The sequence below is a fragment of the Manis javanica genome, chromosome 9 (assembly GCF_040802235.1).
Source record: "Manis javanica isolate MJ-LG chromosome 9, MJ_LKY, whole genome shotgun sequence".
In the NCBI taxonomy this organism is placed as follows: Eukaryota; Metazoa; Chordata; class Mammalia; order Pholidota; family Manidae; genus Manis; species Manis javanica.
The window spans coordinates 88,105,581-88,115,330 of NC_133164.1; the positions used below are offsets into that span (position 1 = coordinate 88,105,581).

The window sequence follows — 9,750 nt, forward strand, 5'->3', positions numbered from 1 at the left end:
GTCTCTGAGTCTAATGTTGTTTTGTTCCTTCTGTTTTGCTTTATTTTTATATTTCAAAAATAAGTGAAATCATATGGTATTTGTCTTTCTCCACCTGGCTTATTTCACTGAGCATAATACCCTCTAGGTCCATCCATATTGTTGTAAATGGCAGGATTTCTTTTCTTTATATGGCAGAATAACATTCTGTGTATATGTGCCACTTCTTCTTTATCCATTTATCTATTGATACTTCCATATCTTGGCTACTGCAAACAGGGTAGCAATAAACATAGGCGTGCATATGTCTTTTTGAATCAGGGATTTTGTTTTCTTCAGGTAAATTCCTAGGAATGGGATTCCTGGGTCAAATGGTATTTCTATTTGGAGTTTTTTGAGGAACCTCCATATTGCTTTCCACAGCAATTGCACTAATTTGCAATTAGTGGCAGGGTTTGGTTTCTGGTAAGAACTCTCTCCTCGGTTTGTAGTTAGCTGTTTTCTCCTGTGTCCTGAGATGGCCTTTTCTCTCTGTGCCTGCATCTCTGGTGTCTCTTCTTCTTATAAAGGCAGCAGTCCTAGTGAATCAGGGCCCTACGCACCTGACCATATAACCAAACCCTCCCACCAACAGTGTAGGAGGGTTCCTATTCCTCTGCATCCTCGCCAGCACTTTTTGTTTCTTGTCTTTTGGACAGTGGCCACTCTAACTGGTGTAAGGTTATATCTCATTGTGGTTTTAATTTGCATTTCTCTGATGATTAGTGATGTGGAACATCTTTTCATGTGCCTGTTGGCCATTTATATTTCTTTTTTGAAGAAATGTCTGTTTAGGTCTTCCCATAATTTTTGTATAAGTGAATTTTCTGGCAGCTGCTTGCACCTACAGATGCTTGTTCCTTAGGTCAGAGATTTGTAAATAGAATTAGTAAGAAATTTCACTATTTCCGTGTACATTATAGAAATGTGTAATGGGAATATTGTGGTAAAAAAATGGAAAAATAACAGTGCAAGTACAGTTAATATGTGCAAAATAACCCTTAAATTTGTGAAATATTTTACAAACATGAAATGCATAAGGTAATACAGATGGCCCTTGAACAACACAGGTTTGAACTGTATAGGTCCACTTATACACATATTTTTAAAAATAAATATATTGGAAAATATTTTGGAGATTTTCAATGATTTGAAAAACTACAGATATACCCTGTAGCCTAGAAATATTAAAAAATTAAGAAAAAGTTAGATATATCATGAATCTATAAACTACATGTAGATACTAGTCTATTTTATCATTAATACCAAACATCAACAGTAGGCCATTAGCAGTTAAGTTTTTGGGGAGTCAAAAGTTTTATGTGGCTTTTTGACTGCATGGGAGGTCAGTACCTGTAACACCCCATTGTTCAGGGTCAACTGGTTATATGGCATAAAAATTAATATGACCACCATTGCAAGTGGTTTTGTATGTTAAAATGATTGAAATAAAATGTTACATTTGTTTCATTTAAGATATAACATATTATTATTTTAGAAAATGAAATTTAAAACCATATAATCCCACATGCCAAGGATCAGTAGAAGGCTGTGAGCATTGCAGTTTGAAAGCCCTGTATGTTGGCATTACTGAATGCTAGGATGGTATTATGAGGTCATGGTAGCAGGTTGCTCAGTAGTTATATCACCTTCTTTGGGATCATGCCCCTCACCCCATTGCCCTCTTCTCACTCAAGCTCTGAGCCCTTTCGGATGGCAGGCTCTTACCAGGGTTATGGTCAGTGGGCTAGATGCCAGCCTTAGGACTGTGGCTTCACTAACAGAACAGCAAACTTAATACTTAATGCTTAGCTAAATGGAAACATTATTTCCCAAGAGCCAAGCAAGTCTGGTCTTAATGGTTGCACCCATATTTGCATATGAACTCTATGGGAAACTAGCTCCCTCCCTATCCAAATAAGCCATTTCCACATAGTGGTGATGGCTGTTGATGATGGGAAACATTTATTAGCAAATGATTATAAAATACTTGGCCGATCAAAATGAGGGTCAAGTAAATGTTTTGCTAAGGTGGGGCCATGGCAAGAACATATAACCTGGGCCTCGCTGGCCCTTTGTGAGGTCTAGCCTTGGCAGGCAGCATTGTGACATGTTTGCCTGCATCCCCAGCCGTCCATGTTGATTGGGTGTACCCCAGATGCTAAGCATGATGACAACTGTACAGAAACTAGAGAATGCACAGCCCTTGGCTTCTATCTCAGAACCGATCTTCTTGGAAGGGGGTGACCTAGCCCACTGGTCAGTTTTTACTCTCTTTTCAGAAAGGTACAAGGTAGTTAGTGTTTTGGAGGAAAACATAATTTTAAATGTTTAAAAACGCTGCTCATCCAACAGATCCTTGTATACTCTGGTTTGTAGCAGCTTTGTTCACAAGAGTTGAAGGGTGGAAACAACCCAAATGTCCATCAACAGATGGCTGGATAAACAAAATGTGGCATATAGGCACAATGGACATCATTCAGCCTTAGAAAGAAATGAAATCCTGATACATGGTACAGTGCAGATGAACCTGGGGAACATTTTGCTAAGTGAAATAATCCAGACACAAAAGGACAGACATTGTGTGGTTCTACTTAGAGGGGCAGCTTGTGTAGTCAGTGTCACAGAGGCAGGAAGTGGTTGCCGGCAGCTGAAGGGAGGGGAAAAGGAGGAATTGTTTAATGGGCACACTGGTTCAGGGTGGGATGATGAAAAAGTTCTGGAGATGGATGATGGTGATGGTTGTACAACACTGTGAATGTGCTTAGTGCCATGGACCTGCACACTTAAAAATAGTTAAGATGGCAAATAAGTATATTCTACCACAATAAAAAATGTATACACACCCACCTACACCCACACCCACACTCACACCCACACCCACACACACACACACACACACCACTACTCAAACCCTGTTCTTTTAGAATTTCCATTTAAAGTTAGGGGAACCAAAGACTGTAAGAAAAATTCTAACCGAAATAAGGTGACAAGAGGCAACAAAGGGCCAGGCAGTTTATTTGAGTACAATCCCGGGTGAGGTTCACCAGTCTATGTGAGTAGAGGCTGGAGAAGTCAAGTGCAACTAGACAGGCGGGGAGTTTTTAAAGAAGGTAGGAGGAGGCAGAGCATAGATTTACAGCGGCGCAAGGATTGGCTAGCCTAAGGCACATTTTTTAGGTTGGGAGGAGGCAGCAGCCGGGGACTTTGGCACATCATCAGTGTCCAACGTGCTCACCCCTCCCTCCGGTGCCTCCAACCTTATAAAGACTTCATTGTCAATTCCAGCCTCACCTTCCCTTTAGTGGTTCATGTCCCTCTTGTGTCTTTGACCCATGCACACAGACAAAGTCAAGGGCAAGTCATGCAGACCTCATCTTGCCTTTGGCCAGAGGAGAGAGGCCAACGTCAGGTGTTGGCAAAACCAGAGGGGGTGGGGGTGAGAATGGGAGTCTGTAGGACTGAGATGGGGTAGAAAGACCTCCCAGGTCACAGGGAAGAAACTGATTGATAAGGAAAGAAAGATGACAGCTGGTAGACAGGACTGAAGCAGGGGATCTTGGGAAAGATGAGAGTGATCCCTTCAGGTCCAAAAGAGGGCTGCACTGGCGGAGGCTGCATGACTCCTGGGAGCATGGAAAAGCTGCACCCCATAGAGGGATGTGGGGGTGATCTGTGAGGTGTAAAGTAGTCTGGTCTAGAGAAAAGCAGCAAGTAGTCATTTCTGGGAGCAATGAGCTCTGTGCTTCCTATTTACTTATCTCTGGATTTTCGGTCTATTTTCTTTAAAAAACGGGACCTGCAGTTTCCTATGTCTGAAGTGGAAAATTTATGTCTGAAGTGGAAAAGTGTATGTTGTTCGCCTCATCACTCAGAAACCTCTGGAAATGCATCGCCTAATGGCTGGAGAGCAGGCCCCAAGTGGTTGTTTCAGTTGCCAAAAGACCTGGGTAGAACTCTGAACTTGCTGTTCTGCTAGCACTGGAAGTGACACCAAACAGTTAGGTGCTGAGGGCTCCTGGCAGGGTGCTCTGGAAAGTGCAGGGAAGCACCTGGCATGGGGCACCGGGGATTTGCTTCTGCTGGAGGTGGGGAGGCCAGAAAGGGAAAGAGGTGGACATAGCAGTTTAGCCTTCCATCCCCCCTCCAGCCCCACTCAACCTGATATCTCTGGCAGCTTAGGATTTCATGCTCAGACTTCTGCTGAGCTCTTTAGAAACCAACTTCTTACAGTTCTGTGTGTCCCACCAGCCCTGCCTCTCTGTGGGTAAAAGAAAAAGTTATGTTTAAAAGGGTTTCCCCTGGAATTTCCATTTCAGGCACCAATAAGACTTAGACCACAAACAATCCAAGGAGAGTATGCAAAGGGCACAAACGGGCATTTCACGGAAAGGAAAATACGTGTGGCCAGCGTACACACAAATAAATATCCAGCATTCTCAGTGGTCAGCACAATGCAAATCAAGTTCCACTGTGACACCGTTTTACATCCTCTCAGTTGGCAAAAATCAAAAGGTCTCACAGTACCAAATGTTGGAGAGATAATCTGGGCTAAAGAGAGGACCTCTACCACATGGTTGGTGGGAGTGTAAATCAGTACAACCACTTTGAAAGTTGCTTTACTCTCTAAAGTGGAACGTTTACAAACTGTATGACCAGGCAGTTTCGCTCCATGATATAATACCAAAGAGTGATTCTTCCATGACAACAATCAGATAACAATAAACGGCATGCACAAGAGTGACCCAACAGTACTGTTCACAAGAGCAGAAAAGCTGGAAGCACCAGGAGAGCAGATGAATAAATATTATACAGCAGTCAAATGTATGCACTAAATCATACATAACAATGTGAATGAAACTTGGCATATATTGAGTGAAGAAATAAGTTCCAAAAAATTACAACCAATATAATACACTTTTTTATAATGAAAAATAACTAAAATAAAAGAATACACTTCAAGATATACATTGAGAGTCGATATAACTATAAAGGAGAGTGAGGGCATGGTGAGCAGGGGATTCAGGTGGGCAGGAAGGGGGCTAGGATGGGGTCACATGGTTAGACGAGGGTTATTGTCCAGTTGCTTTTACTTTGGGTCGTGCATTTGAAGGTGCTGATTACACTGGGTAAAAATAACTAACCAAATGACAGCAGGTGCATGAGCCGATGAAGAGAGAGTGTTATGAACCAGAATTATGATTCATTCATAATCTGATACTGCTGCTCCTGAGGTCCCTTTGCCCCCAGCACCCCCAAGAGGCCAAAGAAACCTTACTTAGGGGCCAGCAGAACAGGGTTCCCTCCACTGGGTGTTTTCTGTCTCCTCTGGGACTATCCGATCCTCACTCCTCACTCTGGCCTCTTGTTGCTCAAGGATATCTGTAAATTCCATGCATGAAGATTCACTTCTTTTTGCTTCAGGCACCCGTGCCTTCTATTAACATGAAAACAGTGCAACACAGGAATAGCAGAGTACAATTTATTAGTCTTGAATTTGTTTTTAGAACAATCTCAACTATCTTGCCATGTCTCTCTCTACAGATTTCTTTTATTCCCTGTAACAGCTGTATAGATTCATCTGCACCACCATTTATTTAACTTCATTCTTTTATTGATAAGCATTTAGATTGTTTCTAGTTTTTGTTTTTACAAAAATGTGCTATAATAAATGAAAATTCTGTAGGGGAATAGTCTTTTTTATTCATACAATATTATATTAGTTTCAGGTGTCCAACATTGTGATTCAACAATTAGATAGGTTGCAAAATGCAGAATATGGAATGCTTCAACAATTTTCGTGCTGCCCCTGTGCAGGGGCTGTGCTAATCTCTGTGTATTTCCAATTTTAGTACATGTGCTGCTGAAGCAAGTATTGTAGAGAATATTATATGCTTTGCTGAAAGAATTTCTAGAAGAGTGGCTGAGTTAAAGGAAACACCTATTTTGCATTTTGGAGGCCACTACCAAATTGCCTCTAAAATGGTTATACCTATTTCCAGAACCATCCAAAGTGTATCATAGTGGGTGTAACTATGTTAGGAAGCCATGTTTTTATGGCTTCTTTTGTTTCCCTCAGTGGCCCCCTAGGAGGAATGGTTGTGACCAGGAGCCAGGGGAGAGGTAATCTCACCTCCGTACAGGTACCCTCCCACCTCTGTGTTCTGGTTGGTAATGGGCAGAGGCTTGGTGCTTCCCTTTGGCAACAGCAGGGTTCTGTTTCCCCTGTGCCATCCCGCTGCCCCTGTGGCTGCCTTAATGCTGGGAAAAGTGACCATTTATCACTGCCTCAGGATGTGTGAAAATCCCTTTGGGATGAAAGGTGCAAATATGTCTAAGTCCAAGACCATAAAGAATGGCACTGGGAGAGACACCAAGACCAAATGTCACAATGGCAATAAAAGCCTTGTCGCCCATTCAGAAACCTGACGACTCTCCTTCTGGATTCAGGCTTCCCAAGGTTTGATTTCAAGCCAACTGCCTCTTCCCACCGCAGCTCATACTCACCCGGTGGGCTGTGTGTGCTGTACAAGGGCAGAGAAGACAAGCTTCTTTCCCCTCATCTATAACTCACCAGTGTTATCAAGGTGCATTTATCATGCTTACCATGCAGTTATGCCTCTCTTAGGGTAATAGTTTATTAAGATTGTGGTCTAACCACCTGACAGACTGCCTAGACCTCAGTGAGCTCTTGACTCCTGGACCCAGGCTCCTAGCACAGGGCCCTGTGGGTGTGAAGGCAGGGGTGGTGCTGACCCACTGCCCCTCTACATAGGGCGCTCCAACTTGGGACAGTTAATTCTTCTCTCTTGTTTTGTCTTCTCAAAAGAGAGTGAATAGAAAACATAGAAATTTGTTTTCCTGCTGGTAAATAAAAATATGATGACATCCAAATAGGAAGTAGTCATGTCAGCCTCTGAACTAATAACCCTCAGCAAGGTGGATGCAGCCAATCCTGCAGGGCCTGCTTGGCCGGAGGCCTGTTGTGGCCTGATGCTCACCCCCCAAATTGCTCATTTCTGCCCTGTCCCATTGTGAGCCACAGCAGGCTGTTTTAGAGGTCAGTTACACACCAGAGCCACAGTGTGAGGACTACCTCTTTAAGTCCTGATGCCTATGGTGAAGGAGTGTGGGGTGAGGGGCTTTTTGAAGGAGATTTAAATAGATAAACCAGGCCCTCAGTTTCTCTAGCTGAAAACAATGTCTAGAATTGATCTGGTCTTAAGTGTGATAAGGGTTTTAATTCAGGATGTGCTGAGGACTTTGAGTGGCATGGAAATGCAATGTATATGCTTTGGTACGTTAAGAACTGATTTGATATTATTAAGTGTCACTTTTATGAGCATAAAACCCAAACATGACACTAGAGTATTCCCATAAACTAGCAACAACTTAGAATAATATTAAGAACATAAACTCAATAATATAGTTAACTTTCACATTTAACACGAAAATATACAACCATAATATCACACCATTATAGTTCAAAGGTTTTAGCTTACAACATGTAAGTTATAAGGATATAATATAATAGTGAATACTTACTATGCCCCTGGTACTAGACAGGCTTAATATGTGTTAGTTCTTTTCATCTACTAAGTAGTCCTATGAGGGAGGCAATAAAATTTCCCATTTTACATGTCATGTGCACAGTGGAGGTCGATACATGTAAGTACAACAAGAATAATAGTAGTAACAATTATAGTAAATCATATTTATTTTGTGTTTATTATATCAGGGGGATAAACTAAGCACCTTTACACATATTATTTCATTTATTCCTCCTAATCCTATGAGGTAAATATTAGTATCCCTATGTTCTAGGTGAGGAAACAAAGATAGAAATTAAATCTTGGCCCTAAGACCACTGAACAGTTAGTTACAAGGCTGTTGTTGGGATTTGAAACATCAATACTCAGAGTAAAGCAGAAGCCATCATGAGATAAAACAGCAGGAAACCTAATTCTTCTTTCTAAGTAAGAAGAAATTATTTTGTTTCGATTTCCATTGTAGTCATAAATCCATAAGGCAAAAACACGTGCAAGTGAACATTTTATATTCAAGGGAACTACTCTGTATCTTAAAGTGTCTTATTGTAAAGTAAATCATATTGTCCCATAAGAACAATGTTGTAATGAAATAAATCAAACTGATGAACAATAATATGGTAGAAGAGCAGAACCAAACAATAAAATTATACTTCAAAGTCAAAGGATTTCTGAGCTCCAAGGGGCCTCAGAGACTATATAATAGGTAGCTTTAGAAGTGTTTTTAAGGCAGAGAAAACCCTTCTTCAGAAAATCTTATTAGCTCCATATGTAAAACAGCTGAAAGAGGAGCCACATCATTTGTACAAGATGGAAGATTTTATATATATCATATAAAAATATAAAAATATATACTTGTTAGGTGTATACATACATATATATATGTTACATATATTATATATGTTCCATACACCATATATTATAGGAACAACATATGTGAAATATATATATATGTAATTGTTGGTTGTGAGGACTTCTCAGGGAAACCAAGAGAATGGAGAATGGGTTGAGGGATCCTTGCACATCACTGTTCTTTCATATCATTTAAATTTTTAACAAAAGCACGCTGATAAAGTGGCTTGGCTGTGTTCTGTCTTGCTTCCTTCCCTGTGCTTTTTGCTCCACGTGGTCCGCTGCAGCCCTGGGAGCTGCCAACGTGCACTGAACCCTTGAGAGCTTCCTCCTTCCCACTCTTTCCCAGCTGTGTGCTGTAGGCACAGCAAGTAACTTCACCAGGCCTTCATTTTCTTGTCCAAAAAATGAAGGTACAAAACTCATGTTTGTTGGGAAGATTAAAGACCATCTGTCTACAACAGTAGAAATATATAAGGAGAGCTGCAAATGTGAGCCACATATGTAATTTCACATTTTTTTAGTAGCCACTTAAAAAGAACAAGAGGAAGGGGTGAAATTAATTTTAATAATAAATCTTATTTAACCGACTGTGTCCATCAGATTATCATTTCAACATGCAATCAATATAAAAGTTATTACTGAGATACATCCTTTTCTTCACACTAGGTTGTGGAAATCCTCTGTGTATTTGACTCTCAGGTGCATCTCAATTCACACCACTCATTTCAGATGCTCAATAGCCCCTGTGGCCAGTGGCTGCTGTGCAGGTCTATAACATGCTGGGCCAGCTGCCTGGATTTTAGTACATGCTTAGTAAATGTTACGGATCATTAATTTTGTGCCTTTGTGCATGCAGTTCCATTTCCTCCTATGCTGAACTCTTGCTCCTGTCCTAAGACCCAGCCGGCTGGCCATGTCCCCTGGAAGGCCTTCTTGATGCATCCTCTCCTGATGTCTCCTCCATTCTTTGCCACCTCCTACCTCATAACGTGCCTATCTCATTTTTGTAGATATTTTAGTTGTCTGTCTTCCTCGACTTTAAGGGTTATAACCCACTTTTTGTTCTCTGTAATCCTGGGGCACATGGAGGGGCTGAATAAAAGTCATCTGCATGAATAAGGGGATGGAGGGATTGCATGCATCACCTTTGCATCCGTGGGCTGTGTGTTTGTTTCTCTTTCTTTTTGTTATTTAATTATTAAATACTGGCTGGCAGAATCAGCTCCCTTCCTTCTCAAACTACCTCTCAAGGTCACTTCCCCAAGCTGGGCCGGGTTGCGGAAAAGTAGTGATAAGAAAAGCAAATGTCTTAATTAAACAACAGGCCCAG

General features: G+C 41.3%; 1 pseudogene; it reads right to left on the reverse strand.

Moving 5' to 3' along the window:
• Window positions 1–5,790: 5,790 nt before the first annotated feature.
• On the reverse strand, window positions 5,791–5,890 carry LOC118972545 (U6 spliceosomal RNA; annotated as a pseudogene).
• Window positions 5,891–9,750: the final 3,860 nt, after the last annotated feature.